General features: G+C 41.7%; 1 protein-coding gene across 2 annotated transcripts in view; it reads left to right on the top strand.

Annotated features, from left to right (window-relative positions):
* Window positions 1-19,167, top strand: part of RGS6 (regulator of G protein signaling 6) — a 329,404-nt gene that overhangs the window by 177,849 nt on the left and 132,388 nt on the right. The gene's annotated exons all lie outside the window — the stretch shown is intronic.

Genomic DNA, 19,167 nt, shown 5'->3' with positions numbered 1-19,167 from the left:
TGTATATCCATAAAAAGACTATTATCTCTGCATCACTTCATTAGTTTGTGGCCACAAAGGTATATTTATGCTCCCTTTAAATCTCTTTACAAAACACTATTATTGGATTGGGAGTCATCGTGGACCTGACAGATTCTCTTTGGGAATTACTTTCCATTTGAAACTCAGTCAAATCAGCCCAGAAAAGTATTACAAGACTAACGTATAGATTTACACTATTTCTAAAAGCTGTTTCTAATCTTTACATAGCGTACAGTGCCTTTCACTGGAAAATTAGAGGTTTCCTTCTCCCCCTACTGGGATCCATTTGCAAATTTTGCCGAGACAAAAAAGAAAAAGAATACAGATTTGAAATATTCATGAACAAGCCTTAGTGCAAGCAACATAGTAATAATAATGCAGATTGAGAAGAATCTGACAATAAGATGGCATCACCTCCTTTACAGACTATGTCCCCGTTGTTAGGTTGTACAGAAAAGAACACACAAGTGTAACAAGCAGCCAGGGAAAGACCTTCTGGAAATAGCACCAAGGGAACATTAATAAGAATAAGAATCACAGCCTGACTATTTTACATGCTGTTTTCAAGGCACAAAACTGCAGCTTTCTTTGTTACCCAATTAATTCTGCTTGAGCTACACGCTGTCACAGGGACTTACTCCAACAGATAATAGCAGTGGCGTTTCTTGAAAAATGTCAAAATATCAAGAGTGTTAAACTAGACGATGATACATTTCATCCTTATTTATTATAGTTCCTTCTTAAAAAGGGAAATGCTTTAGCCTGCTTTCTGCTCAGGAGCAAACAAAAGGAGGCATCTCTTTGGGTTTATCCCTAATTTTATGGTACAGTGCTTACCCCACCTCTGCAGCAATCATGGTTTTAGCCACACTGCATCGCTGCTAATCCTATGTTACAGGAATTTGGCTGTGACCCATTTACAGTAGGTCAGTGCTCCAGAAATACTGTCCGTAGACAACTAAGAGTTTACAGGAGGGTTATCTTAGCTGTTGGCATTTAAAGCACTTTAACATGTTAGGGTATTTTATCAGTTTCAACTCGAAATGCTTCTGCAGCTTGACTCTTAAAATAGTAGGTACGAGTATGTAGGTCATATTGAAGATGAGAATTGTTTGAACAGCCTTGTTTTTAATGGAAGGCACATAATTCAGTTGTAGTAGGCCCCAAGGCAAATAAAGCCTTTGAATATTCTCAAGCTTTCTTGGAAGTTTAAATGTGTAGTATTTCCAGAAATATTTGACCACTCCATAACTGACAATAGTTTACATAGTGCATTGAGATGCAGTCATGACTATGTGATATGTTTTGCACAGTGTTTCAAGGGGAGCTATTTATTAAAGGAGTCTGTTATGGTGGCAGTTTCCCTTTATAAAACATTTCTTTCTATATGCTTTTTCTATATTGAAAAGGTTTTTCTGAGGGGGGTTGTTACTTAAAGCATACCTAACCTTTAAACAAACTTGATACTGTGTGTTTACATGGAGAACACTGTTTCTGGCAATGATATGACTTCTGCAACTTCCACCCTGTATCTATAGTTTGCCTTTTTTTTTCTCTGCTGCTGAGTAGAGACTGCAACAGTAAGTAAGGGAAAATCTGATCCAGAACTGTCTCCTTCTCAATGAGAAACAATTCCAGACCATGTAGGTCATACATAGAGAAGTACTGACATGTTCTGATGTGATTAAAGCACTTTGATTGTGATAAAATACTTCTAAATAGCTCCAGTTTCATAATAAACTTGAGTTTCTGCTGCTGCGGCGCCGTTCACATGGCTGAAAACGAACAGCAATTTGAGGCAGTCGTTCTCCATGATTCCCATTCACTTTTCACCCCTTCCTGTATTGTAATGCCAAAGCTGACCTCGGACTCTGTAGATCACACAAGGTTGAGAAGGATGCTTATTTTTTTCAGCTTCCATCCTATCTCTGCTTCCCATTAAAAACAACAGGAGGAAGAATAAGGGCAAAATCTACAGCTGATCCTTGTGTGTAATCTATCTCAAAATTGGCGCTAGTCTCTGTGTGAACTTATCCCATCAGGGATGGACCCAAACTGAGGATGGCCCCTTTGCAAATAATATGGGACCCCCATACTCTCTAATTGGGGTTCAGGGCTGGTGAATGAGACATAGTGTGTGACTAAACAGGCTGCAGTATCGGACAGCGGAACACAGCCGGTGTGTGCCGAGCTGGGGACACATAACATAATGTCTCACAGTAGCCCCTTCACATACTATGTCCCCAATATAGTGTAATGCCTCACAATTGCACTTCCACACAGTATAATGTCACACAGAGGCACTTACACACACTATAATGACCTATAGTGGCCCCTTCACATGCTATAATGTCCCACAGTGGCTCTAAAACAATATGATGTCTCACAGTAGCTCCTCCACACAGTATAATGTCACACAGTGTCCACCATACAGTATAACGTATCACAGTATCCCCTGCAGCCACTATAATTCCCTATAATGCAAGCAGCTCATACAGTTTTCTTTATGAATTTTCAGAAGAGCCCAACATTTTGGTGGTTTGCCACTCACAAATTATTATTATACTCTCGGGTCTCTTCAGACCCCAGAGTATAATGAGCGGAGGCCTAGGGGAGGTGATTAAGTATAAATAACTGTGTTATACACCTTTCTTGGGCTCCAGCACCAGTTTTCTAGCCTTGTCTGCAAGACAGCTTCACAGTCAGTGGAGGGGAAGAATTTGTTCTGTCTTCACACAGCGACTGCAGATGGGAGGGGATGATTTTTCTCTGTGCACTGGATTAAATATTCTGCATATCTATGGCTAGGTTCCCATCTGCTTTCGATTTACGTTCTGGGATTCCATCCCCCATGCTACTTGAAAACTGCAAAGAGAAAAGTCTTGCAAGCAAGCAAGTTTCGGGTGGAAACCAGACGGAAACTTAGCAGACCCTTTTATAGACTATACAACATGGAAAGAGACGTGGAGTCCAGCGAAATCCTTATCGATAAAAATTGTTCACTTTATTTAATCCATAATAAAAAATACATGCATCTCCATATATAGTGCGTGGCTCAAGGCGTATGGATGACTGAGACCACAGCAGATGTCAGTGACAGACTTAGACTGACCAGCTGACGCGTTTCGAAACAAATTGTTTCTTACTCATAGCTAGACTCCACGTCTCTTTCCATGTTGTTTGCACCTGCGTTCCAAGCCGGAGGAACTAAGGAGTCTCGCTGCGATTTCCTTACACGCCTTTGAAGAGTGAGTGACCCATATATATATATATTTTTTGGACATTGCATTTAAATTTGACATGAATATGTTCTTGGATGCTCAAGTTTACACTAGTTTTTAGGCCAACCTGGGCTGTGATTTTTTCTATTTCATTGACTCTTTTATAGACTATGGTGCCCACGGGTTTCCACGGTTAACTGTTTTGTAATCGGATTGGGTTTCTGTTATTTGAGTCCTCAAGTGGACCCGGAAAATGTAAACCCCAACACAGGTGTGATCCAAGTGTCAGAATGTGATGAAAATATAGGAAAAGTTTATTTATGTTCTTGTATCTACTTCTGGCTGCGTATTCTACTATATTATTCACAGACAGCAAGCAGCTTTACTGCCTGTTATCATACTGCTTTTTACAGTCAGAGCAAAGGGTTATAGCAAATCCCATGTCCACTTTGTGGTAAAAACCGTGCTGTGGACACGCCCCGATTTCCAGAAACGGCACGGTTTCACAGCACGTCATTTATATCTACGGAAACGCTGGCTGTTTCCCCATAGGTATAATTGACACAGAAAGCCCACAGTCTATCGTTCCATAGGTAGCTCTCAAACTTTATCATTTCAATTCAGTTGTGTTGTGCCTCACCATAAAGAAATCCAATAACTTTTCAGGATAGGTGCACAGTGAAAAAAACACGCTATGATATGCAATATTGCTTAGACAATCATTACCTCTTTCCTGCCTTTAAATTCTCTATTACACGCTGCATGAATCATTTAAATCATACACATCATGAACCCTGGCATTGCTTTTAGCTGAAAACAGGAGATCTATAAAGCATACAGTATTTTGGCCAGAAATGAAAGACATCTCCCACGTAAGGCAATGCATTTTCTCTGCATAGATATAAAACAAATCCTGTTTTTGGCAAACCATCTTGAAGTCCTATTACTTGTAGTTCTGTCAGTGCCAATTATGGGTCCATCAGCATCTGCATCATGCATAAAGTATTTTTAAGTCTGAATAATTTGCCATGTGATTCCCAAGGAGACTAGGCTTTCACTGGAGAGAAGACTGCTGTTAACTGGCAGATATGAAAATAAAAGGAATCAAGGCTAAAAGTATAGCTAGGATTCTTTCAATTTTAGACTTTGCATTTTTTTAGTGTTTCTCGTGCTTAACGCTCAACATGGTCTTCCTTTTTCTTCACTCTATTACTTTCCACTTTACTACAGTTTCTTGACTACATTGTCCATGTCCATTTCTCTGTCATGTCTCTAAGGTATTTGTTATTTTTGCTTTATTATATTACTGTCCTTTATATCTCGGTCTCTTATTACTGCCAGCAGCTATTTTTATAACTGCCAACCATACTGTGGCCATTATTTGTTATTATATTATACTTATTTTCTGTTGCTGTTATAGTAAATTTTACAAGAACCATTTAAAGGGGACCTGTCACCCACATATCCTTATGGACGGGTGGTTTAGTGTTCCAAATAGCCCTGTTGTAATGCAGTTTTTGCCCACATTAGGAAAAAAATTCTTTAGGGTATGCAGAATTTGCATTCCGTGTGTGAACATTCCGTGCGGCTAGCCGCAACGGAATGCCTCTGCGGTGCATCAACATCCCATTGCGGCATTCCGCTCCAGATTAGGCCCAAATAAGGGCCTAGTCGGATGGGAGTCTTGCAGTGCAAACGCAGCATTGCTTCTTTTGTATGCTTCTAGCTAGAGGAAAAAACAAGCAAGCGGCTCTCATTGAAGTCAATGAGAGCCGTTTTTTTGCAACGGATTTTGAGGCAGATTCCGCGTCAAAATCTGCTGCCAAAAAACTCATTGTGAACGAGCCCTTTTATTTACCCAGCGGAACTGTTTGAAGTGACCCTTCCCCACCCTCACTTTCTCTACATGTTACACAGCCCTCTAACTCCATACACAGTAAGGGTGCATTCACACTACGGAACGCCAGCGTGTATCACAGCCGTACACGCCGGCGTTACAGCAGGGCTGCCGGACACTTCCCATTCATTTCTATGGGAGCCGGCATACGAGCGCTCCCCATAGAAATGAATGGACTGCTTTTTTCCATTCATTTCTATGGGGAGCGCTCGTATGCCGGCTCCCATAGAAATGAATGGGAAGTGTCCGGCAGCCCTGCTGTAACGCCGGCGTGTACGGCTGTGATACACACTGGCGTTCCGTAGTGTGAATGCACTCTTATACTCAGGGACAGGCAAGAACGGCTCTCAATAAAGAAGCCAGGAGAAGAATAAAGAGATGCAGGATTTCACAGAAAGGAGTAAAAATGTGTTAATAAAGTATATTACAAAATGTATTAATGACATAAATACTGCCAGAAAATCAAAAGTTGTCTAGAAATTTAGTTACACTTTAAGATATTGACTTCTCCACAAACATACACATTTGGAAGAGCAAACATGTTTTTCCTTTTTAATAGGACAAGGGAATTAAGCCAGTATCAGACCTGTTTGGATTCTTCTATGGGAACAAAGAATTGGGCATTTTGACATTCAAGATACTTTTCTTCTTTCTTTTTTTCTTTATATCTATCATTAGAGTAGTCTGTCACCAGAACTGAGCATATCAACCCTGCTTCCCAGATAGATAGATTAGGGTTATCTGAACCAAATGGTGATTTTTCACTTCTGAAGATATGTCAGTATTCAAATTAGCTCTTTGGAGCAACAAAAAAAAAAAAACAGAAGTAAGAGGCAACATCCTTTCTACTCAAGAGTCAATGATTCCAAAGGGGAAAACACCATTTGCTTCAGGTATCCTGTTATCCTAGGCTCTGGTGACAGACTCTCTTTAAAGAAAAGTCGGGGCGTGGCCTAGGCAAGCTTGAGTATAGACGCACGTTCCAGGAGCTCCCGGACCCCAGCAGCTATACATCAGTTTACCGGGGCTATTTTCACTCACCGGCGTCTCCCCCATTGATGGTACACCGGTCTGGGCGCAAAACTCCCTCCTCTTCCCAGCTGGATCCACGTATGGCCCGTATTTTACTGCCGGCAGCGTGGCTTCTCCAGCTCTCAGGCGGCTCCAAGAGGGCGCCGACACGTGCTGCTGCTGCGGAGCTCCGAGACCCGCCGGCGGTGCTCACCGCTCCCCTGCCTCAGCCTCCTCTGCACTCTACGCTTCAGGGAGCAGATGGATGTACTCAGATGGCTTCTGCTGCCAAGAACTCTGCTTCTCCTGCTCTACAGGTACCGATGGCCTCTCTCCCTGGCTCTCATAATGGCTGCTCCATCTCTGCTGCCCCCCCCTCTTCCCACTGCCCGGTGCCCTTCACCTGTAACCTCCCACTCCTTTGTGGCTGCTCCCGTACTTCCTCCTCCCGGATCCCCTTCAGTGATGCCTGCTCCAGTGATGTCCCGTGGGTCCTCCTTGCAGCCTTTGGTGCTTTCTTCTGTTCCTCCTCACAACTCAGCTCCTCAGCTATTCCCAGAATGTACAGGGGACATTTCTAATATGGGCTATGGGACCGGGGTGCCTACCCGCCCCCCTGGCTCCGACTCCTTCAACGCCTCCCTGGGGGTGCCGGCTTCGACTCGTATCTCCTCGGATACTGTAGCTGATTCTGGACTCGGGCGGTACATATAGATGGGGCCATCCCTTCCACCTGCAGGTTCGTAGAAATGGTGCAGTATTTGTTTTACACTCCTCCGATCAAGCGGCTCAACTGGCGCAGTTCCTGGACTTGCCTGATTTATCCCTCCTGGACTGGCTTGAGTACCCACTGCCGTTTCCTCCACCCCTCAATCGTCCCTCCTCTATGCCACGCAGTAAGCGCCAGGCGAAGGGCTCCATGCCTGTCTCCAAGTGATGATCCGTGTTCCTGGGGTTTTCTCTTCCTGTACTGCTTGAGTTCTGCTTACTGGATGGTCATGTGCCTTATATATTTTTCACAGTCTTGGATGTCATTATGTTCTTTTGCCTGGTGGTCTTCTTTCTAAAAGTTTTCCTTGCCCCGTTGGTGGGCGTCTCGTGGCTCAGCTGCTTGACGCTCCCCTCCGGCGTGTTGCGCCCCCAGATTTCTCTCCTCATTGGGGTGGGTTGCCCCGCAGCCTGCGGTCCCTCACCCTTAGTATCATGTTCGTGTGGGGTCGGCTTGGTCTTTTGTCCTGGTCCTCCCCCCTTTCCTCTCTGGGTCCGCTGGCCGTGGTGCATCTTTTAGTCCTTTGGGCCTTTCGTTTATGGTTATAGCCCCCACTATTGTTTATCGCTTGTTCCATTTGGTTTTGCTGCTTGGGGAATGGGTAGCTTTGAACTTCTGAACTACCTCTCCCCCACTGTTAGATAAGCTTGGCAGCTCTCAGAGTACATACTGCGGTGTGCCTCTGTGACCTGCTGTAGTGGGTATTCCCCACTGTCTATTGTTTTCCGCTCCTGGATTAGCTGGCTGTGGTTACATTGTATTGTCTGTTTACTTGTTTTCTTATCTGTGTTTTCTTCTCCCTTTTCCTCCCTCCTCCCTCTGGGCTCGCGGCGAGCTTTTTCACTTGTCCATTTTCTTTCCTCATTGCCTGCTCCCTCGGGATTTGGTAGGCCCCTTACGAAATTCGAAGTGGCCTGTTCAGGCTCTAGCCCGATCAGTCATTCCCTCTCTGACTTTTATTTGCTTTTCCTCTGCACTCCTACCACATATCTTTTCCGCATCATATGCTCGTTGCGGTCAGAGCCTGTATCCCGGCCCTTTGGAAATCTTCCACACACACACACCCCCTCCCTTCGTCATTGGGTTCATAAAGTGGTGGACATCCGGATCATGGAGGACCTCACGGCCTCTCTCAGGGACGCTCACGCGGCCTACATGGCGGCCTGGATGCCCTGGCTTCTTTTTCAGGGCACTCAATCTTAAAAAGCTCTGATGGGTTGAGACCTCTATTGGCAGTTGATGTGGCTTCTGGTCTGGTGCCTTGGTTCTCTTCTTTCTCTCACCCCTCCCTTCCCCTTCTTTTTGATTCTTTCTTTTTTGTTGTTGTTTTCGCATTGCCTTGTTTTGTTTAATGGCTTATATTTCTCTGTTCCCTTCATTTGTTTTTGATGTACTCATATATTTGCTATGGGCGGGCGGGGCTGGTGCCTCTGACCTCACCCAGCCTCCATGTTGTACTTGTTATTGTTTTCATTTAAATAAAGAATTTATAAAAAAAAAAAAAAAAGTCAGCAGACTCCCAGGCATCCCCATATTTCTCTAAGAAACCACCAGTAATTGTGAGACATTACATTAGTTTGCTTGTACTTTTGTCGGCAGAAGTGTGACTTGAGGCAGTTTGCACTGGGGCCCAGGAGCCTTAGGGGCCCATAAGCTCTGGCATCAGTATTGAGATTGCAGTTTCCATCTGGCCCATAAGCCAAGGAGACCCACAGATTACCCTAACCACACTAAGGAGGATTAAACTCCTTCCTACCTGTAACTATCACTATCCAGAATTCGCTGTAGGGATGAGGTATGGGGCCCTGAACAAAAGATTGCACTGGTGCCCACAAGACTTTCGTTACGCTACTGTTTGTCTGAATGGAAGTGCGTTAAAGATGGTAGCGACAGACATGGTACTCCCTTATCTAATATAACTAGTTGTATAGGTACATGCTGCACTAAGGTACACATGCTCAGGGGTCTTAGGATCAAACTTACTGTATAATACTGATCCTCTGCACTAAACTGTCAAAGCTGAGTGTTGATATCCTTAAGTAAACCTGATCCGATTACATAAACTTGCCACATACAGCACTCTCTGGAAATGATATTGCCTTCACGCTTGTTGGTGTTGGAATGTTATCAATTAAGTGTTAATTGAGTTGTGAGTGATGTTCAGCAATCTTGAGGAATTATAGTTGCATATTTTAAGCACATAAAATGCAAACCCTTAGACACCAACAAGGTTTAAGTGTCTTTACCCACAAAATACTCCAAATCAATACAACTAGCAGTCGTGTTATTTTACAGTATTTTGCTAAATATTTGATCTGACTGACAAATAAATGTATTACATAAAAACTTATAACAAGACTATATCATAAGTCATCCTTATAAATTAACATCAATTAAAGGTGGTTTCTTATCAGAATTTCTAGGGAAATGAGATTACTGCTGTGTTCTGCAGGTCACCACAGGGTTGACTCCTAGCAAGCAGCTGATTTCTATGAAGTAGGATGTGGAGGTTATTCACATGAATGGTATCCATGTAATAGATGGAGGGCTCGAACTCGTCAGAATGTGAATTGTTCCCATAAAGAGGCTTACATTACTGGTTCAGAATGGAAGGTCCTAAGCAAGGAGCCCACTGTTGGAAGTCCATATGTCATCCCCCTTAAGAGCAAATTAAATTTATGGTTTATGACTTGTTTCTAGATAAATAATTGAGCCTGCATTATTAGATCACATATACATTAGTGCATATAATTCTAAATATTCACATAGGCAAAAAAAAAATCTTCTTATGCCTATACACCAATATAGTACATTACAAAAATTATTTTAGGCAAGATGGGAAAAAAACATAAGTGGCTGAATAATGAAAAATTGCAGATTTGAAGGTTGGTGGCTAGATGGGTAATACTGTATGCAATAGCCAGCATGGAGACTAAGTAGCTAAACCTATTATACAGTATTTTGAAGTCTAAAACAGGGCAGAAACATTGATGAGTTTTGGCTAGAAGTAGTAGTCATGGCTGTCTGGGTTAAACAGAGAAGAACATAGATCATGAATGATTCAAATCAGAGATGTCAGGCTACATTCACATCTGTGACAGACTCCCAATTGGAGAATCCGATGCAGAGTCTGCCAAAAATTAGCAGAGGAAAAAGTCCTGCATGGAAAACTACGGTTTCTGTTTAATAAGTACAGACACCTGACAGATCAATTATAGCCAAAGGGGTTCCCTGGGCTTCTTATGTAACCAATATTTTGGCGGACCACCTCTTTGTTGTTTGGGTCCCCCAATGGACTTGAACAATGGAGATGCATGACTTTTGAGAACATAGTGTCATCTGTAAGGCAAAAACTTTTTCCCCATGTCTAAATATTCCTCCTAATAGATAGTAGTGTGCATAATGAACAAATATTCAATGACACTGTTCCACTAAGCCCACTACTATGTTAAAAGGCCGTGTCTGGGCTAAGTGACTTGAGCTCTCATACAGGTCCTTAAGTACTGGAGATTTACAGTAATGTTCCAAATTATCATGTTGTAATGCTGTTTGTGCATTAAAGAGAAATCCTTTATAGAGAGGGGATTGATGATTTGGACTCTTCTTCGGTGCTCCCAGAGCATTTGTTTAGTAAAACCAGGGAAGGACACATCTGCTTCACGGATGTGCACAGGCGCTATACATAATATATATAATGTATATGTGTGAGTACGGTATATATGGTATATGTATGACTGTGTAGGTATATATGCTATAATAATGTATATGTGTGAGTATATATGTTATATGTATGACTGTGTAGGTATATATAGTATATATGTGTGTGGTATGTGTGAGTATATACAGTATACTAGTTTTGGAAATTGCTTCATGTCACTTATACCTACAGAAACACCATTGGTTTCCCTATAGGTATAATGGAAGGAAACCTCTACTGACTTTCTGTGAAAAGCGCTGCGGGATACACTATGATGCAATGTCGCTGCGTTTTTTTCCGCAGCACTTATTTTGCTGTGGCCACTACGCAAGGCTTTATCCTTATAGTGTGATGCAAAGATGATAAGGATTAGGCCCAACAGTGAAACGCAGCTAAAAAAAAGACTGTGGAAAAAAATAGCTGTGAAACAGTTTTTTTTTCCACAGTATTTTTTTTGAGCTTTTGATGCATTTTCCAGCACTTTCTCCCCCCATTAATTATATGTGGAAATGCTCATGATTGCGCAGCTAGAATTCCCCTGCCATAGTTTAATCGCACGCATCTTACAATTTGCAGCATCTTCCACATGTTTTTTTTTTTTCTTGCAATGTGAGGATGCGGTAAATTGATTACATTTCATTCAGTTTGCTGGTTCTGTAAAACACTTTTTTTTCTGCAGTAGACAAAAACACTGTGTCTCTGCAATGTAGGGTTCTGCCTATTAAAAAAAAAAGCAACTTTTTTTGTTGCGGATTTTGCTGAGGTTTTCTGAGCCAAAGCCAGGAGTGGATTAAGCAGGAGGTAGAAGTATAAGATATCCCTATATATTTCCCATTTCTATTGTCGCCACTCCTGGGATTGTCTCAAAGAAAAAAAACAGCAGCAAAATCTGCAACAAAAAAAGCTGCGTTTCCGCAATGTGGAGCCTCAGCCTAAATCAAACCTTTCATGTCCTCAGAGATGGGTGGTATTATATACCACTAGAAAGACGACAGTGCACTGAATTGCACTGCTCCCATTAATCACTTCCTGACTAGTACGGCGGATGTTGGGAAGTGGTTAATAGTACCGCGGATGCCAGGTGTCAAACTATGGACAATCAAAATACGACACCCCCTCCCCCTTCAGTATTCAGTCCCGGGTGGGGGGGGGGGGCGTCTTTTGAACATGTATGAACATGTGGCTGCCTACAGGGACAACCACACTGTCCTTGGCCTTGGTTGTGTACTTCGGAAATGTCATGTAAGGGAGCCTGCACACGGAGTTTCGCTCCGCTCATTCTGAACGTAAAACTCGTTTAGAATGAGCTCGTAAAAACCAGATCCCATTGATTTCTATGGGTACAGGCATACGTGCGCTACCCATTGAAATCAATGGGAAGCTTTTTTCCCTATTGCTTTCAATGTGATATGCGCGTATCACATTGAAAGCAATAGGAAAAAAAAACATCCCATTGATTTCAAAGGGTAGCGCACATATGCCGGCTCCCATAGAAATCAATGGGATCTGGTTTTTGCGCGCTCATTCTGAACGAGTTTTACGTTCAGAATGAGCGGAGCGAAACTCCGTGTGCAGGCTCCCTTACATGACATTTCCGAAGTACACAACCAAGGCCAAGGACAGTGTGGTTGTCCCTGTAGGCAGCCACATGTTCATACATTACCCAGACATGCCATTGGTTTTAGTGGGATACATGTAATTCTTCAGTTCCCTGTGGTAGTGCTGCTGGGAAATTGAACCCTTGTTGTCGGGCTGACCCACAGACTATAGATGATCGCTTGGGCTTCCAGCAGAGGACATTCTTGTTTTCAAGGAATGCTAATAGAAAATTGTAGTGTGGTAAAATTCCTTGCCACTTGGCGTACTCACAGTTTATCAGCTCCATCCCGGTCTGTGTTGTACTATGTGACCCATTTGACTCATTAAATCTTCATCAAGTCTTCATTGTGCACCAGAAGAGTCTCTATGCATTCCAGTGTGAATCTCAATGTGAGTTCCATATATATATATATATATACACTCACCGGCCACTTTATTAGGTACACCTGTCCAACTGCTCGTTAACACTTAATTTCTAATCAGCCAATCACATGGCGGCAACTCAGTGCATTTAGGCATGTAGACATGGTCAAGACAATCTCCTGCAGTTCAAACCGAGCATCAGTATGGGGAAGAAAGGTGATTTGAGTGCCTTTGAACGTGGCATGGTTGTTGGTGCCAGAAGGGCTGGTCTGAGTGTTTCAGAAACTGCTGATCTACTGGGATTTTCACGCACAACCATCTCTAGGGTTTACAGAGAATGGCCCGAAAAAGAAAAAACATCCAGTGAGCGGCAGTTCTGTGGGCGGAAATGCGTTGTTGATGCCAGAGGTCAGAGGAGAATGGCCAGACTGGTTCGAGCTGATAGAAAGGCAACAGTGACTCAAATAGCCACCCGTTACAACCAAGGTAGCCAGAAGAGCATCTCTGAACGCACAGTACGTCGAACTTTGAGGCAGATGGGCTACAGCAGCAGAAGACCACACCGGGTGCCACTCCTTTCAGCTAAGAACAGGAAACTGAGGCTACAATTTGCACAAGCTCATCGAAATTGGACAATTGAAGATTGGAAAAATGTTGCCTGGTCTGATGAATCTCGATTTCTGCTGCGACATTCGGATGGTAGGGTCAGAATTTGGCGTCAACAACATGAAAGCATGGATCCATCCTGCCTTGTATCAACGGTTCAGGCTGGTGGTGGTGGTGTCATGGTGTGGGGAATATTTTCTTGGCACTCTTTGGGCCCCTTGGTACCAATTGAGCATCGTTGCAACGCCAAAGCCTACCTGTCCATCCCTTTATGACCACAATGTACCCAACATCTGATGGCTACTTTCAGCAGGATAATGCGCCATGTCATAAAGCTGGAATCATCTCAGACTGGTTTCTTGAACATGACAATGAGTTCACTGTACTCCAATGGCCTCCACAGTCACCAGATCTCAATCCAATAGAGCATCTTTGGGATGTGGTGGAACGGGAGATTCGCATCATGGATGTGCAGCCGACAAATCTGCAGCAACTGTGTGATGCCATCATGTCAATATGGACCAAAATCTCTGAGGAATGCTTCCAGCACCTTGTTGAATCTATGCCACGAAGAATTGAGGCAGTTCTGAAGGCAAAAGGGGGTCCAACCCGTTACTAGCATGGTGTACCTAATAAAGTGGCCGGTGAGTGTATATATATATATATATATATATATATATATATATATATATAATGTAGCGAAGATGTGTTATTGCCTGTCTTCCAAGGCCAATTTTGTGCATAAGACCTAATATTAATTTTAATATTGAAATTAATAAGTAGATTAATTGACATATGTGCAGATTTCTAGGTGGTATCAAATATGGAATTGGAAGGAAATTAAAGAGAAGTGACTAATTCAGTTTTGTATATAGTCTAATGTTCTTCAGAGTATGTTTTTGGTATATGTTATTTTGCTAAGGTAGTTAAAGATTTAAGTTTTGGTTTTTTTACCAACTTCACATAAGAAAGTGAAAAGTCATATCTGGTGCGTTCCTATACAACATATTACCATGTTACTTTGATTCGATGTGTCAAAGCAAAATTTCCAAAATAACGTTGGCAATATAAGTAAAGTGATATGCAAGAAGGTATCTTGACTGGCTCAAAAGTAGGGGGCAGGACAGATTAATAGCATGATAGAAGAAAGGAAGGACAAAAGGGGAGGAAAAGCAAACATAAATTGGTAGATAAAGATCAGACAATTCTTGTCCACCTTCATACACAGCTATGGATTTCCTTAATAGTATTATACTTGAATGAGTATATCACTGACAGCGACAGACCAGGTGCAGAGCCGACACAGCGGTTCTCCACTTTCCACACAATGGTAAAATTGCAATAAATAATGATGCCTTCACAAAATTGCAGAATTCTTTATAGAGATTGACCACGACCTTATACTAAAAATGAGTTTCTCTAAAAGCAGTATGTGGGTGTATCCAATTTTCTAAAATTGATTTGTTTTCTGCTATAGCTATCAACTGTAACAGTCACAGTTACTGACTATTCCTAATACAGTGATATTTGGACAGGTAAAGCGGTGTTTCATCATGAAAGGTGAAATGAATATTTTACAGCCCAAATCAACCATAGTCATGAGAGTTTGATCATCCAAAATTCAGATGATTGGTCTTCTGTGGAATTGTTAAAACAAACTGTTTTACTAGCTTCATACAAGATTAACATAGAAATCTAAGGGGGGTTCACACTTGCGCCCGCGCCTGCTTTAGGCAGTCCTGCTGAGTTTCCTTTTTCTACCCCTAGAAACTGGACAGGGGATGGAAATCCAGCAGTCAATTTTCAAACTCAGTCACTTGAATGGGTTTGAAAAGTGACAACCCGTGAGCGTTTTGTGCCTCTCCACGGCAAAACAGTTTTTTTTTAACCGGACACAAAGTCCTGCAGGTACGACTTTGTGTCTGGTTAAAAAAACGGTTTTGCCGCGGAGAGGCACAAAAGTCTCACTAGTGGTCACTTTGCAAACCCATTCAAGTGAATGGGTTTGAAAACTGACTGCCGGGTTTCCGTCTCCTGTCCAGTTTCTCTAGCAGAAGACAGAAACCGCCGGATTGACTAAAGTGGACATGGGCGCTGGTGTGAACTCCTTCCTAAGGCTACATATAGATCATGTTCTTTACATCTGTTTAGCAGATCTGTTTAACGGATGCAAAAAGACGGATACGAATAGATTGCCATCATTTTATATAGTTATATATGTTAAAAAAAAAAAAAGATTCTGTCCATTCTTATATGGTATACTTTTGTTTTTTTATGCTACATATAAATAAAAGGATTGAACGGGAGCTGTGTTTTTTTGTTTTTCATTGATCTCTATGTAAGCAGATGGCACTCCATTTGAGTCCATTTTTTGCAACCGTGTTTTTCATCTGCTAAATCTCCTAAACAGTCATAAAAAATTACAGTACAATGTGATTGTGAATAGTGATAAATGATCAGATAAATTTATCCAATCTTGTATAGTTGAAAATATCACTGATAGTTGACTCTGCTGATCAGCTGAATAAAAATCCTACAGGATTTTTATCATGGTTTTGGCTATTATCTGCAGAAAAGCTATAGGGATAATATTTAGATGTTCATTAATTCGGGTTTTTGTTGTAGGCAGCATGTACATTTCAAAAAGTAATTCACATTGGTACTGTTACAATCTGTGAATTTGCCTATACTATATTGCTGTCCATTATATGCTGCCCATATTGTGGCCCATTTCAATGAAGGTGTTTACACAAACACACGATGCTCTATCGACCACGTCTCCATTGCTACTGAAATGGTGACTCCTGACGAGCAGATACCCCCACTCTTTATCCAACAAGGTTATCCCCACATTGCAGGGCGCCCCGTTCAAAACATCCATACCTCCCTGCCTAAACCTGTATATGAAACTTTGTAATATATCTTATTAAAGAAATAGGTATTCATCTCCACTTTTCAGGCAGTTACTTTTTCCATAATAGTCTATAAAGAGGGCAGGAGAGATAGAACAGACACTAAAATAATTGCTGCTGTTACATTCTGCTATTTCTTGCTTTAATGCTCCCATGTTGTAGGTAAGAGGTTACTAGTACACAGAATGAAGCAATAAAACAATTAAAGAGGTTGTCCATGAATTTCAGATCTCAGGGAGGAAGTCAGGAAAGGTCAAATATAAAAAATAATCACCTACCCCTCTCCCTAATCCCGCGTCTACTAGGTCTGGAGGAGTCTGCTTATGCACCTCTATGGAACAAATTTGGTTCTCATACTTTATTGGATATTTTCTCCCAGACAGGATTGCTGCCACTACCTGAAATTTGTCAACTGTTAACGGGCTTTCCCCTAAACTTCCTACATGAATGACATCTTAACGCGATTTTTACTGCTCTCCAGCACCGTTTCTCCCTCCGCACCTGTCTAACTGAATTTGAGAAACTGTTGGTGTCCAAGACATCAATGCTACGCAAAGTCTCCCACTTTATGCACAGTTTCGTTGACCCGCCCAAATCCTGCAAGCCTTCCTTTATCTCCGCTTGGGAACGTGAACTTAATATCTCTCTGACCATGGAAGAAATCGATACAGCTCTGTGTACCTCTCATGGTTTCTCCCCATGCGTCCGTCTCCAGGAAAATAGTTACAAGTTACTAACGAGATGGTACCACACACCGGAATGGTTACACAAACGGAAGCTCTCGTCAACTGACAGATGTTGGAGATGTTTGTCAGGCCCTGGTTCCTACTTGCATTTGTGGTGGTCTTGCCCTATTGTATCTCCTTTCTGGAATGCCATTCAAACGCAGATCAGAGCCATGAGCTACCCCTTCTTCACCTTGACTCCTGAAATGATTTTCCTACATAAACCCTCGCAGTCTTACAATCCCGCTAAAGACAAATTGATAACTCACCTTATTGCTGCTGCTAAGTCTCTCATCCCTCTTTTATGGATGCAAACTGTTTCTCCGTCTTTGTCACTCTGGAAGGAGAAAGTTCACCAAATCAACCGCTTTGAAGAACTGCTTAGCTGGTCCTCCCGCACTCATGATACATACCTGAAAGTTTGGACCCCTTGGTTAGTTCACAAATTCTGACTCGGTCATCTTCCCCTACTTCTCTCTCTCTTTCTCTCTTTTCTGCTTGCCTAATCTACTCCTTTCTTAGCTCTTTTTCATGTTTTCTTTCTCCCCGCTGTTTCTCCCCTCTACCTCTTCCTCCTTCTTGTCTCCTGTTCTACCCTAGATACCATACATATTTTGTGACTGTTATATCTTGCACTAACCGACCCTGTTTCTGCACTGTTATGGGTCGATATGTTGGATGTATGCTCTGTTTGACTTGCTGTTCCCAGTTTTCCTTTCTGTACCCCTTGTTCCCCTATATTTTGAAAATAAAAATTTTGATTAAAAAAAAAAATCACCTGTCCCTGGCATTGCAGTGTCCGCCACTGCTATCTGTTTCCGGCATCAGCCGTGCCTCAGAGGCCACTAGCGAGGAATTGGTGACATCACTTACGTTAGTTCCTTTCCAATCAGTGGCCTCAGTTGTCTCCTGCAGCACAGGACTTCTGCTGTCAAAGGCACGGAATGTGATGGACTAAACAGCTGTGGTGGACACCGGAGCACCAAGGACAGGGGAGTGTGATTGTTTTGTTTTTTTTGTTTCGCCTTTTCTGGCCTCCTTCCTGCCCCATAGAGTTTGTGTGAGTCTGAATACAGAAATTAATCTAACATAAACAGGCAGTCAGGCTACAGATAAGGAGCAGGAGAACAGCTTAATAAGTGGAGAAGGAAACAAATCTCATTATTGAAATTATTATAACGTTTCATTTATTTAAATTTAACTATTCATTTCTGGAAAGTTGTTTATAACTGAAGTTACGCTTTCACTTTGGAATCTTCAAAGACAAATCACTTTTTTGAACATGCTAATATTTATTAAGAATTCGTTTCACTCTTGCCCTATTCCGAAAACATTTAAAGGGTGGTAGCACTATATCTTCTTTTATTTTAGTATTTTTGTCTTGACAGTTTCCCTTGAACAAGTCTTTGTACTTCTTGCAAGTCTTTACCATCTTCAGGGAGTAGTTTCGTTCCTAATCCTCTCTTTCAACATGTTCAAAGAAAAAAAATTCTTTGCATCGCCAAATTTCAATACCTATAACTTTTTTTTTATATTTCTGTCTACAACGCAGTGTAAGGTTGGGGTGGAATATAGCTTTTATTTTTATTGGTATCATTAGAGGGTGCTTTCTGCTATGATCCTGCCATATTTTAGCCATATATTTTTTTGTGCTATTGTGTTACTTTTCAGGTGTACATGAAGGGCATTTGTTTTTGACAACTGGGGTAGACATACTATCTCACTAATGGAACCACTAGCCACACTGTGCAGACAGAACCCATTACCCCTACAACCAATATACCAATCTTAGAAGCTTAGGTTGCCATTTAAGAAAGATTTTGGAAGAGGAGAATCATGGGGGGTTGAATACCCAGCTAAAACTGAATTCTCGGCTTGCACCAGGAGACTGGATCCTTTAACGGATTAAATCATCATAAAATCATAAAAGTGAATACAAATGATCACTGTTCATTCTATTTTCAATAGACCACAGGCCAAGTTTCTTAGAACCAAATTTGCCTTTATTCTTTTAACACCCTTTTATCTAAATATCTTATTTAATAGTCCTCATATGGTTCTGAAATGTTATTGAATTTAATACAAATTTTTACATAATAAATGTAGTTCCTAGTGTAAAACAAAGCCGCAGAGTCTACTGCAAAGAATGTAAGTTCTACAGTTCTAGAGTTGCTAAGAGGCAGCAGATAATTTTAACAATTTATGACATGTAAAAGCTTTCTATATTGGACCTTCTGGTCATGCTGAGCTACTTGCAGAGGTTACTAGTGATGTTGAACTACATCTTAGATTACAGTTCATCATATATTGGAAACCACTTTCATCAATTTGACCTTTAGGATATCT

The sequence above is a fragment of the Leptodactylus fuscus genome, chromosome 7 (assembly GCF_031893055.1).
Source record: "Leptodactylus fuscus isolate aLepFus1 chromosome 7, aLepFus1.hap2, whole genome shotgun sequence".
Taxonomy (NCBI): domain Eukaryota; kingdom Metazoa; phylum Chordata; class Amphibia; order Anura; family Leptodactylidae; genus Leptodactylus; species Leptodactylus fuscus.
Note: the sequence above shows the minus strand (reverse complement) of the source record. Positions and strands in the feature narration are given on the sequence as shown.